Source organism: Dermacentor andersoni, chromosome 1 (assembly GCF_023375885.2).
Source record: "Dermacentor andersoni chromosome 1, qqDerAnde1_hic_scaffold, whole genome shotgun sequence".
In the NCBI taxonomy this organism is placed as follows: domain Eukaryota; kingdom Metazoa; phylum Arthropoda; class Arachnida; order Ixodida; family Ixodidae; genus Dermacentor; species Dermacentor andersoni.
In genome coordinates, this window is record NC_092814.1 from 317,380,548 (window position 1) to 317,405,193 (window position 24,646).

Here is a 24,646-nt window from a genome sequence, read left to right on the forward strand (position 1 = left end):
TTGTACCAATACAGCGCACTGGTGTGAAGCGTACACTTGACCGAGTAGGCAAGCATTCTCGGAATTGTGTGGCGTATCAAACGTCTCCTGGCTGCAGACTTCGTTAAGACGTCCGACTGCATTCGGAAGGCAATATGCCTGTGCTGCTCTTCTAATAAAGTAACTATTGTATGAACCATCGATAGGGGCTTATACCAGCCACGTACAATAATCCCTTGTGGCCATATATAAACACAACACTTTTTACACAGTATCTGATAGAACAACACGCTGTCATTACGTACGGAAGCTATAGGACACATGTTATGTTATTTATTATGGCTACCTAGGCTGGCAAACATTACCTTGATTAATTTCGCTTAAGTGCTGGTTGCCTGGTTACGAAATTCAAACCGAAAGATGGACGAGGATGTTTTGAGAAGAAAGCTAGCAATTTTTATCAATTTTTCGTGATGCGACAACGTGAATGCCGACGAGCAAAGGCGTGACAATTTTGTCGCTCACCTCATGGTGCTCCTGATCCACGGAAAGCTTGAATCTGTCGAGAACCTTACACAGAAGAGGTTTCATATCGAGAAGAGGGAAATTTCGCCCCAGGCATGACCGCGGGCCTTTTTCGAACGGCTGGAAACTGATCGGGTGGATGTTGGGTTTGTTCTCCGGGTTGAACATGTGCGTAGTGGCAAAAAGGCAGCCCTCAAAAATAATCGCTTGGTATGCAGCGCCGAGCCAAGGCTGAGGCAACCCATGTCCGAAAACGCTGCTCAATGTAAAAGCTTAAAGAGACAAAACACTAAATGAGCTTAAACTTACAGGTTATTCTTTAAAACCTCCACTTTTGTTTTTATTGCGGCAATAGGTTTGTTCGCAAAACGTATGAACGTCTCAGTTAAAATTCTTAGCACTTCGGGCCGAAACCTCGGCGCTGGGACGCCAACGTGACGTCACGCATATATCAAAGTATTTTTTCGTATAGGAGCCATTTTACTGAAGGAAAGCTTTTCGAAACTTGCTAAGTCCAGTTTTTGGCACTTTAACGCTACAATATACTTAATCTCTACCGATAAAAGAAATTAAGTTCGAGAAGTCACCGTCAGATGCCATGACGTTATGCCAGGGTTTTAGGGGAGCTTCAAGGAGGCCTCGCCACCCACTTCAAGTGTTTTTGATTCTTTTGTAACGGACTATAAGTAAGAGCGGGATTTACAGTTATTAGGACGTTTCTTATGGTTCACCAAGCCTCTTCTCAATTAGGTAACCGTAGGATCTTTTTTTTGCTATTGTGGGAGCATAATTCGCTAATACAACGATACTTATGTTTCAAGCGATGCCAAACAAGCATGCTTCATAGGATTCGCCCGGGCATCGCCTTCGCTCGACGCTATGCACATCTCAATCGACCGGGCGGACAGGCCGTACTGTGAACGCCGCCAAGTGCCCGAGACTCTCCAAGATCTGTTTTGCAGACAAACATTGCGCAGGCAAACAAACATTGTCTACGCCTGCGCCTGCGTGACCGCGCTTTTTCATGCGCTTTCTTGATGCGCTTGGTGGAAACAGAGAACCGGGAGATGCTCTGGGAAGATTTAGACATATCTACTGGAATTGAGCAATGCTCATCAGGCAACGCGTCGCATTCTTCGGAGCACTAATGAAAAAAAAAAAAGCGCCGAATGCTCGTAATTATTTGTCTTATCATTATTTGTGGACGCCGTCAGAGCTCGAAATATACCGTGTTTAAAAAAAATTATGGGGTTTTAAGTGCCAAAACCACTTTCTGATTTTGAGGCACGCCGTAGTGGAGGACTCCGGAAATTTTGACCACCTGGGGTTCTTTAACGTTCACCTAAATCTAAGTACACCGTGTTTTCGCACCGTGTTTCGCGAGAACTCCGGCCTTCCTCTATAGCGCTACAGCGCCAAATGAAGGAATTTTGAATGGGAACGGTTGTATAAAGGAAATGGTTAGAGCGGACCGGGCAGGATGAAAAATTTATCTCAGCTCCTGTACTATGGAGGAAAACTACCTAAACAAATGGCATGACTAGGAATACAGTTGTTATTGATTAAACTTCCTTTTCCTCTTCTTCTCGAAAGCAAATAATTGGCGCGTGTCTGCGAAGGCTACCCGTAAGCCATACCCCTAAAAACAAGGATTTCCATCTGGAAATATTGCGCCCGCTATCTATGTCAATAGAACATATTTAGCGCTAGTCTTTATCACTGCCACGACATCACTGTTCATGAGCGTGTACTTACTTGTGCTGCATGTCCGCGTGGCCTAATGGATAAGGCGCCTGATTCCGGATCAGGAGATTGCAGGTTCGAGTCCTGTCGCGGACGTCCAGTCCTCTTGCTCTTTTTTTTTTTTTTTTTTTTCTCGCTGCATGGTGCAGCATTACGTTTATGGAACGCCTGTCGTTCCTAGACGCTGGGCCGAATGAATTAGGTGCTTTATTTGGCATCAGGTAACCACACACTTTAGTCCTGTCCTGGATTTTGTGGTTGGAAGATTTTTTGGGTTGGACTGGTGCGGCATTAATCTTCATGCAAAGTGCACAATCTGCTGCTACATGTCCGGTTGTATTCATGGGAGGCCACTTCAGACCATCGTGATGCTCCGAGGTGGGTGACATGAGCTACCTCGGAGTTGTTTCAGCGGCCTTTTTCATTTTTCATGATGGCCATTCAGGATATCAATTACTGACGCCTTAGTTGCCGGCATGTGCGGTGGTGTTGAACAGATTTTTATTTTATTTTTCTGATAGTGCACGTACGCGTGCTTGCATACCGCGTGAAAATTTTCAGCGGAGCATTAGCAATTTGTTGGGACTATTGAGTTATGCGTACAGGCGTTCTTTATCCTTCCCATTCAATAAAAAGGGTTAAAATTAGGCGAAAATTATGGCTCAGTAACTTGAACGTGTACGTGGGTTTTCTACCCGCAGTCAGGACAAGGCTCGCGCTGTCACTATAATACTTATCAGATAGCCGAATGTACAGATTTCACATCAGTTGATAGCTATAAAATTAAATCAGGAAGCTTCCCTTTTTTTTTAGTTTTTACCTCCTGAGTGGTACAACATAAACGTGTCTCCACACCCTTAAAGTAATTTTGTTTACGCAGTCTGCTCAGCTACATTGATATCTAATACATCGGCAGGACGGATGCTTTGGTATTAAAGTAGTCCAAGTCAGACAGACTCATCCCCTTGCGATTATCATGTTTTGACATGCTACAATAGCGAAACGATGCACAACACTCACCTCGCGTGGGTCTTCTTTCCCGCGCATGCCGTGCTTCCGAGCCAGCTCGGATTCGCCTAGGGACGCACAGAGCAAACACCGTTATCCCTCGAAGTACCTATGGACAGGCGAACAAAAATCCCTAGAAGCAGCATGGCGCATTTCGGTTATTTTTTCGCCCATGAGCAGTATTGGAAGCGAGGACTTACGGAGTTGCTATCTGTGGGAAGCGCCCCTTTGCGTAGTACGATGGCTAATACGGCGCGCTTTTTATAGGTTTAGCTTACGGAGCTCAATAAAAACGACACGTGGCAGCCCTCCTGGACATTTCTGTAAGTACTCTTAAAGCGAGGGAGGGTTTTTTACTGTCAAAATGATAAACTTGGGCAAACTGAAAGCGCAAAACCGTTTTAAGACGCTATCTCTTTGCCGAATACGTACAGTGAACGTTTACTGCGCCTGGCCGCCGAGATGGAGCCCCCCGAACTGGCTTCTTGCGTGAAATGAAGGCAGACGCTGAGAACAAACTATGTGAAACATTTTCTTATAGTGGGCTAACGGTATAACCGAATGGAGCAGAACAGGATGACGCCTCAATGCATCGATTGCACGGGTTCGCAGCGACCGACTGCGCGTCTGCATGCATGTCCGCGCACAATGTTTCCCTTTCGCAGCAAGCGTGCTTTCGCACCGTGCCATGAGCTTTAGGCCACAGAATCTGAGCATTTGACAGTACATAAGCAACCATTGTTGCGTGGATGCTATCAGAGCTGTTCAAAAATTATTTCGTTATATAGACTTCGACGCCTACGGCGACTGTGATATCCCGTGGCGATGACTCAAACTTATTTTTTTTTCTTTTAAGTTCTTCGACGTTTCAATTTTATTTCTAAGGTTACGTCGCACTGTACGTTTATCGGTCTTCTCAGCGTGGGATTTCCCGCTGCTTCTTTTTCGTAATCCAGTACATTAATTCATGGCATAAATATTACCATATGCCATGCCTTTTATTAATGTGCTTCTGACCGCTGCCTTCCCATTTGCCAATATCTAGCATCAACAAGTTCATAGACCAAAGCGTCATGACATTAGCCGGGCAGCGGACGCGGCCGAGCGTCTGAGTGCGCGTTTTCTGCTACTCACCGAAGATCGCAGTCCCGACACCGCAGCAGCAATCTTACTTGTGTCTGTGCTTGCTGCATACCCGAGTTGTAGCCGATGGCTATTTGGCGGTTCTAAGTTTCGCGAACTAAGCTTCACGCATCTTCTTGTCCTGCGTCTACGTGTGAATAAGGCTGACACCGGGCTCCGTTGCGTACGTCCGGTACTGCAGCACCGAGCAGAAGCGTACCATGCTGCGCGCCTTCAAAGGCAGCCACTACCTATTTAGTGCTTTCAAATGTTGTAAAGCAGATACCGAAGGCAGGAAAGCCTCACCACTCAATCAGAACTGCAGTGCAGGTGGAACTTTAAACTTTCGTTTTCAAGTGTTCGACGAAAACTCGTCTGAACTGTGCACTCGCCAAGAATAAAAGAAAAATAAAGGACAGACATTTCGGGCCCCGTAAAGGTCCATTGATCACCATAAAGATGTAAGCATGAGCGTGCGGCATTTTATGGGTGAGGTGGCGCAGCGTTCGGGTGTATATTTCGGGAAGATTACCCCGGGCGTCCTATTTATCGTGTGTCTAGTTGACTGGATGTAAAACGTTTCTAAAAGCAAACGGCCAGATAAGTGTTTCTCTTTTGCGATGATGGTTGCCGCGTCCCAGTCAATGATGTGTCCGGTTAGTTCGTGATGTTCTGCTAGGGCATTCGCGGCTGTGTGGCCCTTGGAGACGTCATTCATGTGTTGTTTCAAGCGCCGTTTAACATTTCCGCTCTCGCCGATGTAACACACGTCACACTCCTTGCATGGTATCTTGTATATCACTTCCGGGAAGTCCATTTGTTTCAAAGGGTGTTTTGCGCGAACCAGCTTTTGGCCAAGTTTTCGGGAAGGCACGTGGGCGATTTGAACGCCGTAGCCATTAAAAATTTGCGCAAGGGCTTCGCTGATTTCCGCTCCTGCGTTCTAAAAAAAAATAAATAAATAAATCATGGGGTTTTACGTGCCAAAACCACTTTCTGATTATGAGGCACGGCGTACTGGCGGACTCCGGAAATTTTGACCACCTGAGGTTCTTTAACGTGCACCTAAATCCAAGTACACGGGGGTTTTAGCACTTCGCCCCCGTCGAAATGCGGCCGCCGTGGCCGGGACTCGATCCCGCGACCTTGTGCTCAGTAGCCCAACACCATAGCCACTGAGCAACCACGACGGGTGTCCAGCGTTCTGAGCTGTTGTAGAGGGTAACCATTGTTCAACAGGTCCCTTTCCACAACCTGTAGCTCTTGCCTACGTTTCGTGGGGCTGGAGCAGACGCGGAATGCCCAGGAAAAGAGTGCTGCAGCGACGGATCGCTTTTGCCCAATTGGGTGCACCGAGTCGAAGCTCAGGTACTTTCCCGTGTGCGTTGGCTTTCTGTACACACTAGTCCTCAAGCCGCTTGAAGTCCCTTGTACGAGGACATCTAGGAAGTGAATTCGCCCATTGTTTTCCTCTTCAGCCGTGAACTGTACACTAGGCTTGAAGGAATTGAGGTGCTCGAGTAAATGTGTTGCGTGCCGGCGCGGGATAATGCAGAAGCAGGCGTCCATGTATCTTAGAAATAGCTTTGGTCGCGTCCCGAATGAAGATAAGGCGGCACTTTCCAGATCCTCTCGAGCAATGTTGGCGCAAACGACGGACACCGAGGCTCCCATCGCTGTTCTGAATACTTGCCTGTAATACTCCTTGTTAAAGACGAAGTAGGTATTCTCAAGGCAAAATTTTAGAAGGCGGCAAAGGTCGTGGGATTCGAATGGCATGCGTTCGGGCAAAGAAGAGTCAGCCTCGAGAAGTTTCCTCCAGCATTCGGCAGCATAGTCATGGGCATTGACTTTACGTCAAAGGAGATCATGACTTCGTCATCGTCAATGCAGGCCCTTCTTATTTGCTCAATGAAATGAGCGGAGTCTATGGCGAAAGTTGGCGAGAGTCCAGCAACCTGCCTAAGAATACGGTGCAGGTAGCCGGGCAGTTCGTACAGCGGCGAGCGTGTGTAGTCCACAATTGGTCGTGCCGGTACATCCGGCTTGTGAATTTTCGGCTGTTCTGATACAACGGATCGGCTTCCGCGCTCTACGAACTGCCTGAAATTCACTTCTAACTACCGAAAATTCACTTCTAACTACCGAAAATTCGCTTCTAACTACCGAAAAGTTAGAAACGAATTCCTACTATCAGCAACTACCGAAAGGTTAGAAGGGAATTCGCTTCGAACTTTTCGGTAGTTGCTGATAGTAGGTTTCTTTACTATTTCCGCTACGAAGGAGACCATTTCAACCTCTCTGACTTTGTGTTTAACGTTCTTTGTTGCCATGTTGCTTACTACACCGGTCGCATTTTTGCTGTTTACCTTTCTAGTTATTTTCCTCAACTGGGAGTAAATTTTTTCTCTCTACAATTACTTGAATACTCTTGCAACCTATTTAATCTTTTGCATATTCCTCAATCGCTCTCCAAAATCAATTTTATGCTTAGCTTCCGTGACTTCAAAGCCTCTCGATTTGTAGTTTTCATTTGTAGTTCTCACATGAGTGTCCAACGCGAGGCGTCCCACGGACCTTTGGTTGCCATAGCGTCCTGAATATACCTACGACTTCAAGAAAACAAGTGCATTTCCCAATGTAAGTCCTGGAACCATTGCACCTATCCACATACTAAGGAGCACCTCGTACCTTTTTTATCCCCAATGAGCTATGTGCTTCATTATGGCCGTATTTTTCTTCCGCTTCGCCATTAGTGTTTGATGTGTTTCCATATATCTGTTGGCCTCGTTTATTCATAAACCGAGGTATTTGTATTCTTTTAACCGAGGTACTTCCTGGCCCTGTATGGAGACTGTCTGCTCACTGTTTTCAGCGAATGCCATAAGACCTGATTTCTTAACGCTATATTTCAATTCTAAATCTCACCTTCGTGTACACAGATACTAGCTAGACATAGTATATCAATTTGCCTGTTAGAAAGCAACACGTTGTCATCCGCAATAAAGAAGCCTTGGAGCTGCTGCGATACTGTCGGCCCGACGGTTTGTATGATAGGTTCAATCCGATAATAATTTCTTCTACCGCCATTTCTATCAGATCCATGCAAACCCGTGACACTACCACAGTGCCGTCTGTGCACGCGAAAAATGGATGATCGATGATGGCGTTTTGACGACAATGCCTTCTTAGCGGAAACCTACAGATTGGGCGTACCTGTTTTCTGGGTATCTTGTAACCACTTGTAGAAAGAAACCGTCGGTTACTTCACTTGCAGATGACGCATGAATAAGCCAATAGTACTTAATGATACCTCCTCATGCCGAGAATATACAGCTACAGTAAATAACTCAGCATATAAAAAAAACGAGTGTAACGAGCCTAAAATTGGGTGGGACGTGAGTTTGTGTCGCTATTGCCCTTTAACGTGCCGCCACCTAGTGCCATTCACTTAACTTCCACGCCCTCCGCCAGGTGGCGACACTCCACGCGCAAGTGGCGCGGTGCTAGAAGTTAACCAAAGAACGCCAGGCTGGTTGGCTTTGGAAGCTCACGGCGAAACCACAAATGAGGCAGTGCAGTGTGACATGGGTTGGGCCTCGTGTGAATTCGGAGAAGCGCAGAGCAACATTAGTTTTGAAGACACAGGAACCTTGGATAAAAATTATTGGGCGGCCAAAGTGCAATAGTATTTGTGCCTGAATAGCCTGGATACAGAAGGGAGGAAGAGGTCAAGAAACTTGGGAACCAAGTACAGGGTAATTGAAATTGTATATAGGCAACCAGGAGTCATCAGAAAGAAAGTGAGAAAAAGAAACAGTGAATTGCGTGCGAGGAAAGGAAACAAAAAAGACAATGGAGATTTGAAAGGATATGAAGGAAGAAATGAAAAGGCAAAATCTGTACGGTAACACGAAGGGAAGTGCCTTGCTACTTGAGGCTCGAGCTGGTTGCGTGAGGGCAAACACATACCGGAGCAAATATTCCCAAACTGATGAGGCATGCGTATGCTGCAGCAGACATCCAGAGACCACTCAGCACGTCATAATCAAATGCGAAGGGATTCACCCAATGAGACCCCTTGGTAATGTACACCTTCTCCAAGCGCTTGGATTTAAAGTGGACGGAAGCAACAAACCGTCAGCACTCGAGATAAGCAAGAGACATTTGGAGAATTGGCTGGAAAAAAGCAGGGAAGAGATTGATAAGACCGGATCCTTTACAGGCATAGGACCCGCCGTGGCTGCTCAGTGGGTATGGTGCTGGGCTGCTGAGCACGAGATCGCGGGATCGAATCCCGGTCACAGCGGCCGCATTTCGATGGGGTCGAAATCCGAAAACTCCCGTGTACTTAGATTTAGGTGCACGTTAAAGAGCCCCAGGTGGCCAAAATATCCCGAGTCTTTCACTGGCGTGCCTCATAATCAGAACGTGGTTTTGGCACGTAAAACCGCATAATTAAATTTTTACAGGCGTTGGCACCGGTACAAGATAAAGAAGTCTTGAGGAAGAAAAAAATTGAGATGGGTACAGAAATGCTAGAATGAAAAGCACGTATAGCATAGCCGATAACTCAAAAAGGCGAGGAGTCTATTTGTCAGTATCCCGTGTCAAACACTCTAAAAGTAGCTGTATCCTTTCGGTCGTATCTTGCCACACAACAATAATCGTCATCTGTCTTGTCCGCATTTCTTTTCTTTAACGCATCCGTTCCGGTACTTCCAAGTCACGTACGGCATGCGCGGTATCAGCATGACAGAGCATTCTCGACAGGGAAGTAGCCAGCGCAGTGTTTTTAAGATATGGAACGCAAGCAAAGCAGATGATTATCGTTGTGGGACAAATATACACCCCGAAGGGTGCAACTGTGCTTAGAGTGAAGGGGATGGCAATAAATCATCATTATCATCACCACCACCGGGCACTCCCCTGTTTTCTTTAAGTGCGTGCCTAAGGGAACAGACGTTCCCATTGGAAGTGCGCTCTCAGTGCAGCAGGAGCAACGTGCAAAATCAATAAGCTTTTTTATTTGACTTTTCCCTCATTTGAATGTTACAGGTATTAGGTTAACCGAGCAATGTATATATAATAATTTTCATGCTTTTCAGTTTCTTGGTGTTTTTTTGTTTATATACAAGTAGATAACGAATAACTGCACTTCTAAATGTATGGTCACATCTTTACTACGCTTTGTTAGTACAAAAGAATGGTCGGTACCAGGAGGAGCCCAGACCTCCGTTGTTCTGAGTGCGAGCGTTCCTATGCGTTGGAAGAAAAGCGGTTTCAGTTGGTAGGCGATGCAAACGGGGTAGATTTTATCATTAATATGTGTGCGCTAGGGTCACGACTAGACGGCGAGAGAAGAAGGATAAACTAGCTATGCTGGTTGGGAAGCTGGAAAATGAACTCCAGAGCAAGCAGAAGCAGAGGATGGTGGTAGAAGATAAGCTAGCGAACGTATTAATGAAGATGAAGCCCGCCATTCCGCAACACAATGGTGAACGCTTCGAGACAAGCACCGCAAATGTGACTGGCTACTGTTAGGATCGGCCTGCAGCTATTTCAGCCGGCTGCAGGTGCTTCGATGCAAGCGGGGTGGTGGCGCACTTCAGAGAACTGTGGTTAACCGGCAGCCTGGTAGTTTCTGGTTAGTTCAGATGGTCGAGCGACCGCCCTAGAAAGGCGTTGGTCCGGGCCTTGACCCCCGGACCAGATCGAATGTTCCTTCAACTACGAAGCTTTCTTTCTTACGAATCCGTACGGGTTTCCCTTGTAGCTTCTTGCTACAATCGGGTGGATGACAATATAATTTATTTCACAGCCTTGAGGATAGTATGACAGTGACTAGTAACTTTCACACTGCGATACTCGTTCTGCAAGAGCATTTTGACTACTACACGGTCAAGCGACTGGGCTCACTATCGGATTGCGAGACGAAAGTTGCTGTAGCGACTTTTGGCTTTCGCTCATTTTAATGATGGGAGATATGGGCCGTGCCCAACGCGCACCAGCATGGTTTCTAGCATGCTTGATTGATTTTATTTTCGATATAATGTCATAGCAGCTGTATGGTTATCGTAAACACTGCAAAAAGTTTACACAGTTTGAGGTGTATATCTGCCACACAACAGTAATTATCATCTGCTTTGCTTGCGTTTCCTTTCTAGAAAACGCCGCGCCCGCTACTTTCGTGTCGGCAATGTTATATCATGCTGATAACGCGCATGCCGTTCGTTACTGGGAAGTACCGGACTCGCAGCGTTTTCTATGGTTGCAGGATAGTTCAAGAATCCCTAGAAAAGTGCAATAGTTGAGACAGCTTCCCTTTTCCCAACAGCTTTCCTTTTCAACTTTGAATTTAAGATTAGTTTCTACTGTTACTATCGGCATCTCAAGATTCAATATACGCAACCTATAGAAATATATAATTTCTATATTAATCACTTACACAGTTTTAAACTTGATCCGGATTTTTTACTTTTATCTTCTATTTAAAGTTTCAAGTTGTATGCATCTAAAAAAAAAAAAAACACGGTATGTCCGAACCAGAAATTTCCTCTGTAGAGTCGGTATATTTATTCTCTCTCTCTCTCTCTGTGTCTGTCTCTCTCCCCCCTCCTCTCTCATAATTGTTGTTGCTCTGAAGCCAAAGCACACAGGACATGGGCCCTAACACACCTATATACATGCTCCTCTACAAGTCCCAACATTGGTACTTAGTTTGGCGAAGCTGTTACAATTCCTTCACTGAAGGATTATTGACATTGCAGGATCACGCTACAGGATTACTTCAAACCGGCCTAGGAGGCTCATTGTGACGGGTTCCCCGACAAGAGGAAATATCTGGCCAACAATCACTCTCTTACGAAATAAGTTGGCCAAAATGGAATAATAATGTAAGAGGCCACCAGTTGACTGTGGTGTTTTAGCTGTACTGGTGTTTGGCTCACCTCGCGTGTATCCTCCTAAGGCAGCTGCATGGAGTTGTCACCCCGTCCGCGTCGTTGTTGCTCTCAGCCTTGTTGAAGTTCAGCATCGTCAACAAAGGGTTCTAAAGCGTTTTAGCGTTACTAAAAGGGTTCTACTTAAATTGAGGACGACACAACGAGCTATGGAAAGAATGATAGGTGTAACTTTAAGGGATAAGAAAAGAGCAGATTGGGTGAGGGAACAAACGCGAGTAAATGACATCTTAGTTGAAATTAAAAAAAAAAAATGGGGATGGGCAGGACATGTAATGCGGAGGGAAGATAACCGATGGTCATTAAGAGTTACGAACTGGATTCCAAGGGGGTAGTTGGAGAAGTATTGGAGAAGCCTTTGCCCTGCAGTGGGCGTAACCAGGCTGATGATGATGATGATGATGATGATGATGATGATGATGATGATGATGATGATGATGATGATCGTCAACACACACAGCAGCGTGTCACGCGGGTGGACGTTCTGCGCCATCAGGGTGTGGAAACACCCTATGCTTCCCTTGGGCCACTCGGTCCCATGCCGATACTAAAGTCCGTTGGTAATTTGAAAGTACCGCCACTATTTGAACTGTGCCGCCTCCGAGCGACCTCCTCGCCCCTTGCGCGTGCCCCCCGTGGGAAGCGGTCTTGCGCCCGTTTTTCTGCACGACGATTTGTGACCCTCCCTTTGCCCTTGCAGACGCGTGAATCATGCGTTTTCCTTGTCTTTTTCTTTTTCGTTCGCGCCATTTTTCTCCTCAGCTCGGCTCGCTCCCCGTTTTAGCTCAGCGTAGCGAACGTTGTACGCTGTGTTTCCTGCTCTCTGTGCCAGCGCTATGCCGTCCTGTTGCACATATAACTGCAGCAAGAAGCCTGAAGATGGTTATGCAGTTTTTATGATCCCACAAGGAAAGCGTGACGGCTTGCGCTCCTAGGAAGCAGTGGCTGCATAACATTGGCCGAAAGAGCTTTGTTCCGGCAAAGAACAGTGTTGTTTGCGAGCTGAGGCGTCTTTCTTATTGCTCGTATCAAAGCATCCCCTAATGCTGCACATCTTTAATTCTTCCGGCCTGCGCACCAGCGCTTTTGCTGCGTCAATTTGTACGTTGCGTAAAAATCGGGTTGTCCCCAGTATGCGTAATATTCTGCTGGGACTCCATCACCTCGCACATCGCCAACTTTTGTTATTCAGTCGGAAATGCAGCGCTATAGTTTCTGCTTTCCGCTGCGAAAATTTATGTGCGAAGATACAGCCTATCGATCGCACTTTTCGGGATTGTGAGGATCCGTTGCCTGTTTTACTGAAAATTGAAAGAGCGGCTTGTAGAGGAGCTATTATTTTCAGCTTACGTTGATGTGTGCGTCAGTCATACAATGAATGCAGGTCCTGAAGAAATTATTGGCAAGTATACCCGTGGTATGGCAAATAGTGAGGGCTAGCTAGTGCACATTGCTTTTTTGTTAGTTTTAAGGCGAAAGCCTTTAGATCTGTTTCAAGGTCACGTTGTGAACAGAGAATATCACGTGATCCAGGAAGGACCGAAGCGACCCAAAGCATGTCCAGCCGTGTATGAGAGATTAATGATTAGTCAAAATTAATGATTTATTAGTGATTGAATGAAGGTGGATTAGGGTTAATAAGAAGGATTAAGGTGTATTGGGGTGGATGAAGGAATATGAAGGAGGATTAGGGTCGATTAGGGTTAATGAAGTACTATTTTTATTTTATTTACAATACTGCCAGTCTCTACTGAGATCATAGCATGCAGGTGGGCACTATATATATGTACATATACAAAGAACGCTCGTCATGTTAAGGATCGAGCAATACATGTATAACATCGGGTTTGCACTTTACACATAGACACTTTGCATAATGTATACGCCAAATACAAGTACATGCTAATTTTCAAGATAGAATAAGATGGCACTTAAGCATTCTACGCTGCATCCACGACTATTTACACAGGGTAAAAGTGCATGCTGGTTTGCATGATCTAATAATAGCACTAGCAATATTAACCTGCTAGGAAATTCTTTCAGTTTTTAATTAAAACTGAGACAGTGACTCAGCGTCAGTGATGAGAGGTGTTAACATATTCCATTCACGGATAGCAACCGAAAAAAATGAATATTTAAACACAACATTATTACATTTAAGACCGATTTGGGTAGATTACGGAGGATTAGGGTGGACTAATGTAGATTAGGGTGTATAATGGAGGATTAAGGTGCATGAACAATGAATAAAGTGTATTAAGAAAGATTAGGGTGGATGAAGGAGGATTAAGGTCGATTAGGGTGGATTAAGGTGAATAAAGGTTGATTGAGGATTAAGACCAAGTAGGGTGGCTTAAGGAGAATTAAGGCGGATCGTGATAGATTAAGGTAGATTAGGGTTGATGGAGGTGGATTAAGGTCAATTACAGTAGGCTTTGCAAGGCTTTAGCATTCGCGTCTTTTAGGCGATACTTAAGGACACCTTGGATTTTTGTAATTTGCTTTAAACTGCACTTCCACACACGCATGAGTGGGCGACGATTATTATTTATTTTTCTCACGGATACAGACGATGTGCAGGGGGTGTTCACATGATCGCGCACGCGTGCTGTTGATAACGACATCTAGGCGGAGGCCGGGCATGGCATGGCATGTCATGGCAAGAACTTTATTTTAGTCCAGAGAAACTAGGGTCCGAGGGCACAAGCCCCCAGGCTAAGTCGGTGGCTCCGCCCGCATAGGCACCGGTAGGCCAAAGGCTTTCCCGATGTCGTGAGCTCTCCGGACGGCCAGGAGTTGATCTTGGAGGACTTCGCTGGATATGCGCCGGGAGGCAGGGAATCTTCGCTTTGTTAGCGAATGTTTTAAAATGGCCTTTGTGCGGTGTTGTTCTGCGGGGAAGCTTTTTCCATGAGCACGAGCAGAAATCATTACATCAATGCGCTTTGATTACGAAGGTTGAGCAATCGATCATGACTGTTGTCATGATGTATTAATGCAGAGAATATTCTGCAGGCAATAATGTTTAGTACTGCAACGTATTTCATCCTAATCCACCTTTATCCTTCTTCATCCACCCTACTCCACCTTCATCGACCTTAATTCTAATAATACGCCTTAATACTCATTAGCACACCTTTATTCATCCTAATACAATAACTTATCAATCATTAACTAACTTTGCTATTCAGTAATCATGTCTTATACACGGCTGGACATGATTTAGTTCGCTTCCGGCCTTCCTTGGGCCACGTGATATCTTCTATACCTCACAACGCGACCTTGAAACAGAGATATAAGACTTTCGCTTAATAAGCCACACGCAGGGGGATGTGCCACAAGCAATACTAGATCAGACGCACAAAAGTAAAGCATCTCATAATGTGGCAGAAAAATTGTCTGGAATATAGAACTCCCCTCAAAGCTCCTTTACATCAGTATACTCCGTTCATATGGCTTTAAGAAAGAACCAACCACTTCATAAACGTTGCCTTCAGCATTATCGATGCTCTTATCAGCATTTCTTAAAATTTTCAACAACACTGGGGCGCGCAACTAGCCCACAATAACGCGCCTTCATAGAATCCTGAGGCGCGTCCTCGGGAGCCCAGGAGGAAAAGCGTGCTGTACGCAGCGCGCGCAGCCGGCGGGAGCGGATAATCGAGGAGGAAAGCGCCGCAGGGAGGAGAGTGTCGCGACTTTCAATTTACCAAGGGGCTTTAGTCGAAAGCACGGTGTAAGAAGTACACCGTGCTTTTAAGAAATGCTGATAAGAGCATCGATAATGCTGAAGGCAACGTTTATGAAGTGGTTGGTTCTTTCTTAAAGCCATATGAACGGAGTATACTGATGTAAAGGAGCTTTGAGGGGAGTTCTATATTCCAGACAATTTTTCTGCCACATTATGAGATGCTTTACTTTTGTGCGTCTGATCTAGTATTGCTTGTGGCACATCCCCCTGCGTGTGGCTTATTAAGCGAAAGTCTTATATCTCTGTTTCAAGGTCGCGTTGTGAGGTATAGAAGATATCACGTGGCCCAAGGAAGGCCGGAAGCGAACTAAATCATGTCCAGCCGTGTATAAGACATGATTACTGAATAGCAAAGTTAGTTAATGATTGATAAGTTATTGTATTAGGATGAATAAAGGTGTGCTAATGAGTATTAAGGCGTATTATTAGAATTAAGGTCGATGAAGGTGGAGTAGGGTGGATGAAGAAGGATAAAGGTGGATTAGGATGAAATACGTTGCAGTACTAAACATTATTGCCTGCAGAATATTCTCTGCATTAATACATCATGACAACAGTCATGATCGATTGCTCAACCTTCGTAATCAAAGCGCATTGATGTAATGATTTCTGCTCGTGCTCATGGAAAAAGCTTCCCCGCAGAACAACACCGCACAAAGGCCATTTTAAAACATTCGCTAACAAAGCGAAGATTCCCTGCCTCCCGGCGCATATCCAGCGAAGTCCTCCAAGATCAACTCCTGGCCGTCCGGAGAGCTCACGACATCGGGAAAGCCTTTGGCCTACCGGTGCCTATGCGGGCGGAGCCACCGACTTAGCCTGGGGGCTTGTGCCCTCGGACCCTAGTTTCTCTGGACTAAAATAAAGTTCTTGCCATGACATGCCATGCCATGCCCGGCCTCCGCCTAGATGTCGTTATTACCCCTGCCACGGAAGGGGTGGAGTTTCCGAGGCCGACCCGAGACTCTCCAACATCTGTTTTGCGACTGCCCTCTCTACGAATCTGGTTTCTGACGCTGGTTTCTGCGTTAGCAGGCATTGGCAGGCAAACATTGTCTGCGCCTGCGTGTCCGCGCTTTTTCATGCGCTTTTTTGAAGTGCTTGGTGGAAACAGATAACTGGGGGATGCTCTGGGAAGATATAGACATATCTACTGGAATGGAGCAATGCTCATCAGGCAACGCGTCGCATGCTCCGGAGCACTAATTAAAAAAAAGCGCTGAATGCTCGTAATTCTTTGTCATATCATTATTTGTGGATGCAATCAGAGCTCGACATATACCGTGTTTCGCGAGAACTCCGGCCTTCTTTATTAACGCTATACAGCGCCAAGATGAAGGAATTTTGAATGAGAACGGCTGTGTAAAGGAAAAGGTTAGAGCGAACCGAGCAGAAAAAAAAATTTATCTCAGCTCCTGTACTATGGAGGAAAGCTACCTAAACAAATGGCCTGACTAGGAATAAAGTTGTTATTGATTAAACTTCGTCTTCCTCTTAGTCTCGAAAGCAAATAATTGGCGCGTAGCAGCGAAGGCTGCCTGTAAGCCATACCCCTCAATACAACGATTTCCTTCAGGGAATATTGCGCCCTCTATCTATTTCAATGAACCATATTACGGACATGTCTTTATCACTGCTACGGTATCAATGTCTATAAGCGTGTACCTGCTTGTCATGCATGTCCGCGTGGCCTAATGGATAAGGCGCCTGATTCCGGATCAGGAGATTGCAGGTTCGAGTCCTGTCGCGGACGTCGAGCCTTTTTTTTTTCTCGCTGCATGGCACAGCATTGCATTTATGGAACGCCTGTGACTCCTAGACGTGGGGCCGAGTGAATTAAGCGCATTATTAGGCATCAGGTAACCCTCCGAATGAATTAAGCGTCTAATTTGGCATCAGGTAACCACAAGTTTTAGTCCTGCCGTGGATTTTGTGGTTGGAAGATTTTTTTTGTTTTACTGGTGCGGCATTAATCTTTATGCAACGGGCACAATCTGCTGCTACATGTCCGTTTGTCTTCATGGGACGCCCCTTCAGACCACCATCATGCTCCTAGATGGGTGACATGAGCTACATCGGAGTTGTTTCAGCGGCCTAGCAGAGTCGTGTTACCAATAATTTTTCATGGTGGCCAATCAGGCTATCAATTACTGATGCCTTAGTTGCCAGCATGTGCGATTGTGTTGAATAGATTTTTTATTTTATTTTTCTGATTGTGCACATACGTGTGCTAGCATACCGGGTAAAAATTTTGAACGGAGCATTAGCAATCTGTTGGGACTACTAAGCGATGCGTACAGGGGTTATTTATCCTTCCTATCAATAAAAAAGGAGTAAAATTAGGCGAAAGGTTACGGCTCAGTAAGCTGAACGTGTTACTGCGTTTTCTACCCGCAGTCAGGACAAGGCTCACGCTGCCACTATAATATGTATCACGTGACCGAATGTACAGCTTTCACATCAGTCTACGGTTATAAAATGAAATCCCGACGCTTTTTTTTTTATAGTTTGACCTACTGAGTGGTACTACTACTACTACTACTACTACTACTACCGACTGGTCTCCACACCGTTAAAGTAATTTTGTTTACGCAGTCTGCTCAGCTACATTGATATCTAATACATTGGCAGGACGAATGCTTTGACATTAAAGTATAGTCCTAAAGTAAGTGCTTCCAAACCAGCTCGGATTCGCCTAGGGGCGGACAGAGCAAACAGCGTTCTCCAGCGAAGTGCCTATGCACAGGCGAACAAAAATCCCTAAAGGCAGCATGGCGTATTTCGGTTATTTTTTAGCCCATGCGCAGTATTGGGGACGAGGACTTACGGAGTCACCATCTGTCGGAAGCGCACCCTTGCGTAGTACGAGGGCTAATGCGGCGCGCTCCTTATAGGTTTAGCTTACGGCGCTCAATAAAAACGCCACGTGGCAGCCCTCCTGGACATTTCTGCAAGTGCTCTCAAAACAAGGGAAGTTTTTTGCTGTCAAAATAATAATCCTGAGCAAACTGAAAGCACAGAACCGTTTACAGACGCTACTCCTTTGCCGAATACGTACAGTGAACGTTCAATGCGCCTGGTCGCCGAGATGGAGCCCCCCGAACCGGCTTCTTGCGTGAAATGTAGGCAAGCACTGAGAACAAACTATGTGAAATATATTCTTACAGTGGGCTGTCTGTATAACAGGATTAAGCGTCAATGCAGCGATCGCACGTGTTCGCAGCAACCGACTGCGCGTCTGGATGCATGTCCGCTGTTACGAACGGCCGGCAAGGGCACCGACCTTTTTCCAAGGTCGGTGCCCAAAATTTTAAAATTTTCCCAGCCAGCCGCAGCTGCGAGGGTGGCGAGCTTCCCAGAAGCGACCTTGGAATGCTTCCCCACTGTCGGCGACTCGTTTTGTAGGGACGACGGTGTGCCGCATCAACAACCCCTCGGCGCCGCTATGACTAAACATGGTCGGCGGACCAAGTATTGTTTGTGGATTCGCCGTGGCCGCCACGGACTGTTGGAAGCAAGGGAACCCATGGAAGATATTTTGCGCTGCCATCTCACGCAGCTTAGAAGTCATGGACAGACGCGGCGGCCATTCTCTGCGGAGTTAACACTGGGATGAAGAGGCGCCTGCTCGAGTCAAGCACCGTGTCCGCGAGAACCCACTCACCTCGGCGTGGTCAGTGAAACCTGTGCGGAAGTGTGTGTGTAACCCCCCCCCCCCCTCAAAGGCGGTTCGGCTACGATGACTTTGAACGCTTCGAATTGGTGTAGAATAGATGTAGAATAGCGCATAGGGGTGTCGTCTCCCTTCTGTCCTTGTTTGCTGGCGCTAAGTATGCTTTCCAAGTCAGTTTACCAACACGCCCAACAAATGGCAATGGCAGCAGGTTGAACGTTTTTCCCTCACCTAGGGATCTAGGGAGGACAGAGTGTTTATAAGCAGCTCTTGTGCGGCTGCTGAGAGTGCATTTCTCTTTCAGTCATGTTAGACTGATGAACTGTAACGTTCTCATGTAAATACTGTAAATAAACCCATATTCCTGGTTCTCGATGAGAACAAGTCTCTCCCTTCAACAACGGCCTCAGCGTGGATAAGTTTGACGACGGCATGGGCCAGCTACCATCTATTTCATGCCCGACCCCAACCATTACACCGCGCACAATGTTTCGCTTTCGCTGCAAGCACGTTTTCGCACCGTGCCATGAGCTTTAGGCCGCAGAATCTGAGCATTTGACAGTACACAAGCAACCATTGTTGCGTAGACGCTATCCGAGCTGTTCAAAAATAATTTCGTTGTAGAGACTTCGACGCCTACGGCGACTGTGATATCCCATGGCGACGACTCAATTTTCTTTTCTTCTTCCAAATTCTTCGACGTTTCTACATTATTTCTAAGGTTGCGTAGCACTGTATGTTTATCGACCTTCTCAGCGCGCGATTTGCCGCTGCTTCTTTTTCGTAATCCAGTGCATTAATTCATAGCACAAACATAACCATATGCCATGCCTTTTATTAATGTGCTTCTGACCGCTGCCTTTCCATTTGCCAGTATCTAGCATCAACAAGTTCATGGACCAAATCATCATGACATTAGCCGGGCAGCGGGCGCGGGCGAGTGTCTCAGTGCGCGTTTTCTGCTACTCAACGAACATAGCAGTCCGGACAACCATTCAGCAATCTTACTCGTGTCGGTGCTTGCTGCATACCCGAGTTGTAGCCGATGGCTATTTCGCTTTTCTAATTTTCACGAATTAAGCTTCATGCATCTTCTTGTCCTGCGGCTACGTGTAAATAAGGCTGACACCGGGCTCCGTTGCGTACGTCCGGCACTGCAGCACCTAGCAGAAGCGTACCATGCTGCGCGCCTTCAAAGGCAGCCACTACCTATTTAGTGCTTTCAAATGTTGTCAAGCAGATACCTAAGGCAGGAAAGCCTCACCACTTCATCAGAACTGCAGTGCAGGTGGGACTTTAAACTTTCGTTTTCAAGTGTACGATGAAAACTCGTCTGGCGAGAAAACATATTGGTGCCAAAAACCGTGGACTCGCCAAGAATAAGATAAAAAATAAAGGATAGACGTGGCGGGCCCTGCACGGGTCCATTGATCACAATGAAGATGTAAGCATGGGCGCGCGGCGTTTTATGGGTGAGGTGGCGCAGCGTTCGGGTGTATATTTCGGGAAGATTACCCCGGGCGTCCTATTTATCGTGTGTGTAGCTGATTGGATGTAAAATGTTTCTAAAAGCAAACGGCCAGATAAGTGTTTCTCTTTTGCGATGATGGCTTCCGCGTCCCAGTCAATGATGTGTCCGGTTAGTTCGTGATGTTCTGCTAGGGCGTTCGCGGCTGTGTGGCCCTTGGAGACGTCATTCATGTGCTGTTTCAAGCGCCGTTTAACATTTCCGCTCTCGCCGATGTAAGACACGTCATACTCCTTGCCTGGTGTCTTGTATATCACTCCCGGGAAGTCCGTTTGTTTTGCGCGAGCCAGCTGTTGGCCAGTTTTTGGGGAAGGCACGTGGGCGATTTGAACACCGTAGCCGTTAAAAATTCGCGCAAGGGCTTCGCTGATTTCCGCTCCTGCGTTCTAAAAAAAATAAAATTATGGGGTTTTACGTGCCAAAACCACTTTCGCATTATGAGGCACGGCGTACTGGGGGACTCCGGAAATTTTGACCACCCGGGGTTCTTTAACGTGCACCTAAATCTAAGTACACGGGGGTTTTCGCATTTCGCCCCCGTCGAAATACGGCCGCCGTGGCCGGGACTCGATCCCGCGACCTTGTGCTCAGTAGCCCAACACCATAGCCACTGAGCAACTACGACGGGTGTCCTGCGTTCTGAGCAGTTGTACAGCGTAACCATTGTTCAACAGGTCCCTTTTCACAGCCTGTAGCTCTTGCCTACGTTTTGTGGGGCTGGAGCAGACGCCGAATGCCCGGGAAAAGAGTGCTGCAGCGACGGATCGCTTTTGCCCAATTGGGTGCGCCAAGTCGAAGCTCAGGTACTTTCCCGTGTGCGTTGGCTTTTTGTACACACTAGTCCTCAAGCCGCTTGAAATCCTCTCTACGAGGGCATCCAAAAAGGGAATTCGCCCATTGTTTTCCTCTTCAGCCGTGAACTGTACACTAGGCTTGAAGGAATTTAGGTGCTTGAGGAAATGTGTTGCGTGCCGGCGAGGGATAATGCAGAAGCAGTCGTCCATGCATCTTAGAAATAGCTTTCACCAGCTTCCTAGCGTTATAAGGACCACATCGACACCACTCCCGTGGAAATCCGACCACCGAGGGCCCCAGGAGGATTCCTGAAAGTTTCGTCACCACGGGTGAGCCGCTAACCCTAACCAGCGGCGGCAGCCGCTCGCTTCGCCGACGGGGATTCCCGCGACGGCACTTGGCCTAACCACGGTGAACGAAGCGACTACGATCGTTGACCCCCTCCATACAACTTCCGATGGACTCACAGAAGAACGCATGGACCAGACTACCGAACCGGTGAGCCAAGAAACTCTGTACCATAACACCGTGAGAGAAGATCTCAATTGGCACTCAGTACGAACACAAAAGCAACGCAAGCAAGAAGCCTTGGAGAGGCGACGCGGTAGTGTAAAGCCCCGAGACCCCGCAACTACCACTAAGACATCAACAACGCGGAGAGTCACTAGACCTCCACCGCTTCCGAAAAATGACTACAAAATAATCATTCGTCCAAATCAAGGACTACCATTAAGAAACGTGCTCACTCATACACTTGCACGAGCGATCATCGACGCGTGCCGCAACGAGTTCACGGATGAGAAATTCATTCTGAGAATCCCCCCGGGATCCAACATAGCCATCCTATCGACCCAGTATGAAGAGGTCGCCGAAAAAGCAAGACACATCCACACCTTAACACTTAGCGGGAGAAGTCACACAGTGCGCGCATACACCGCCAAAGGAGAAGGCACCCTCAGAGGAGTGGTACATGGAATACCGTTGCACACAACTACCGAAACTCTCATGGCCCACCTCAGAGTGAGAACACAAGGCGTGGAAATCCTTACAGTCAGGATGATCGGTGCCACTCAAAGTGCAGCGCTGACCTTTATTGGTCCCCATCTACCACGATTTGTGTACTACTACGGAGGTGAACTCCGTTGCTGTCCATTTAGACCGACGCTCCAAGTCTGCAAGATCTGCAGGGAAAAGGGCCACCGTACCGACGTGTGCCCGAACCCAGACAGACCCATCTGTAGATTGTGCGGACTGCTTAATCCAACCGACGGACACAAATACGAGATAAACTGCGCCTCATGCGGGGAGGCCCACCCAACCGGTGACCACTCGTGCAAACAGCGACTCAAACCGGTTCGACCCCGACGCACAACATCGTCAGCACCGATGAAGTCGAAAGCCCCACGATGGTTCGCCTCGGAAGACGAAGAAGAGACCTACAGTGCGGACACTCGTGGCCGGCCGGTCAATACCGAGCAACGCTCTCACTCCCAATCCTGCTCCCGCTCCCGGTCAGCGAGCCGCGAGCATCGGGCACCACCGACACCCAAAAGGAACCCGTCGCCTCCGGCAAGGAAGCAGAAGCCTTCACACGAGGTAAGCTGGGCGGAAGTCGTCTCTCCCAAGCCACGAAACATTCCACACCGATCACACAAAATCCAGCATACCAGAGAGTCATTGAGGAAAATAGACAGCAAAAACAGCGTCTAACCGACTACGAGCACAAAATCGAAACCTTAATGAAAAGAGTGGCCATGCTTGAATCGGCACACGCTGCGACCTGTGAGCGATCGCCACAATCTCAATTACCACAGCTAAGCACTCTCACCGGACATCCGCCACTAGAATCACAACTGCCCCCTCCCCCCAAACAACACAGCCAAAGCAACCTCAGGCGCACTCACCGTCTGAGAGCAACCTGGTAACTCAGGACCAATTGCAACATGCACTGCAACAATCACAACAACAAATAATACAACAAATACAGCAAAAATTTCAACAGTTTTTTGCGGAATTCCAGGAATTAAAGAAATACGTTAACGAATCCCTAACCAAGGAACCCAAGCGTAAACGAAAAAGTAGTAAAATGCGCTCTCAGACAGATGACGGTAGCATGCTAACTTCCGACACAGACAGCACAATACCTTCTAAGTCCCATCATGGCCCGTAAACCTCAAATGCAAAGCGAAAGCATCACGATCTGGTCTTGGAACTGTAGGTACATTAAAAGCAAGCATGCATCCCTCTCGCTATATGTGCAGGCGGCGCTAGTACCCCCGGATATTATCTGCCTGCAAGAGGCGGGGGAGCAACCGAAGCCAATTATGGGGTATAATATACAGTACGACCCCAACTACCGTAGGGTGGCCACGCTCGTTCGCAAAGATTTGGCAACAACCATGACAGTGCTCCCCTGTGAGGAAATGCCACATCTCATCACCACGATATGGCCTGTCAAGAAGGGGAGACCTAAACAAGTCGTATGCAACGTATACAGTCCCCCCCGCGACAGAAAGGCTGACTTCGCGTCATTGTTCCGGCACCTACAGGGAATGCTGGAGCACCGCGATCGCCTGATTATAACCGGAGATTTCAATGCAAAGCACAACACGTGGGGCGACTCGAAAGCAGACACCAAGCGCGCCAAGCTCCTAGAAGCCATAGAGCGCCACGAATACACAATAATTACTGTACCAGGTACGCCTACTCGAATAGGAAACAGCGCCAGCAGGGACACGACTCCTGATCTCACCATCACCAACGATACCGTGGGAACACGCTGGAGGGTCCTAGACTACTCGCTGGGTAGTGATCACTACATTATCGAAATCACCAGCGCCTCGGCCAAACTACGCCGACCCCTAGGGAAGGCCAAAATTACAAATTGGCCTAAGTTTAGGGAGAGGCAACAGCTCGATTTAGATACAAATCTGCCCTTCCCGGAACATCAAGGCCGCTTAACCACGATCAAGGAGTGGGCCCAACGCATCAAAGAACTATATGAGGCCAACACTAAAGTGTACCAAACCGATACCGACATGCCGGCAATCGACAACCATCTCATACACTTATGGGAAGCATGCAGAGGCCTTACAAGAAAATGGCGCAAACAGAAGCTAAATCGCAAACTTAGACTTAGGATTTTAAAGGTCACTAAACAGGCCAGTGACTACAGGATGGTAAGAACTCGAATTAGCCTAGACCTGAGGAGGGAACGGAAGAAACTGGTACATAAGAAGCCGATCAATGAGTTAGCGGTAAGAGGGAAAATAGAGGAATTCCAGATCAAACTACAGAACAGGTATTCGGCTTTAACTCAGGAAGAGGACCTTAGTGTTGAAGCAATGAACGACAATCTTGTGGGCATCATTAAGAAGTGTGCAATGGAAGTCGGTGGTAACTCGGTTAATCAAGATACCAGTAAACTATCGCAGGAGACGAAAGATCTGATCAAGAAACGCCAATGTACGAAAGCCTCTAACCCTACAGCTAGAATAGAACTGGCAGAACTTTCGAAGTTAATCAACAAGCGTAAGACAGCTGACATAAGGAAGTATAAT

The 24,646-nt window shown here is 47.0% G+C and overlaps 2 non-coding genes across 2 annotated transcripts; both read left to right on the plus strand.

Annotated features, from left to right (window-relative positions):
- Window positions 1-2,270: 2,270 nt before the first annotated feature.
- On the plus strand, window positions 2,271-2,343 carry TRNAR-CCG (transfer RNA arginine (anticodon CCG)). The gene has a single exon. It is a non-coding gene; the product is annotated as a tRNA-Arg (tRNA).
- Window positions 2,344-16,770: 14,427 nt separating this feature from the next.
- Window positions 16,771-16,843, plus strand: TRNAR-CCG (transfer RNA arginine (anticodon CCG)). Its single transcript has one exon. It is a non-coding gene; the product is annotated as a tRNA-Arg (tRNA).
- The last annotated feature ends 7,803 nt before the right edge of the window (window positions 16,844-24,646 follow it).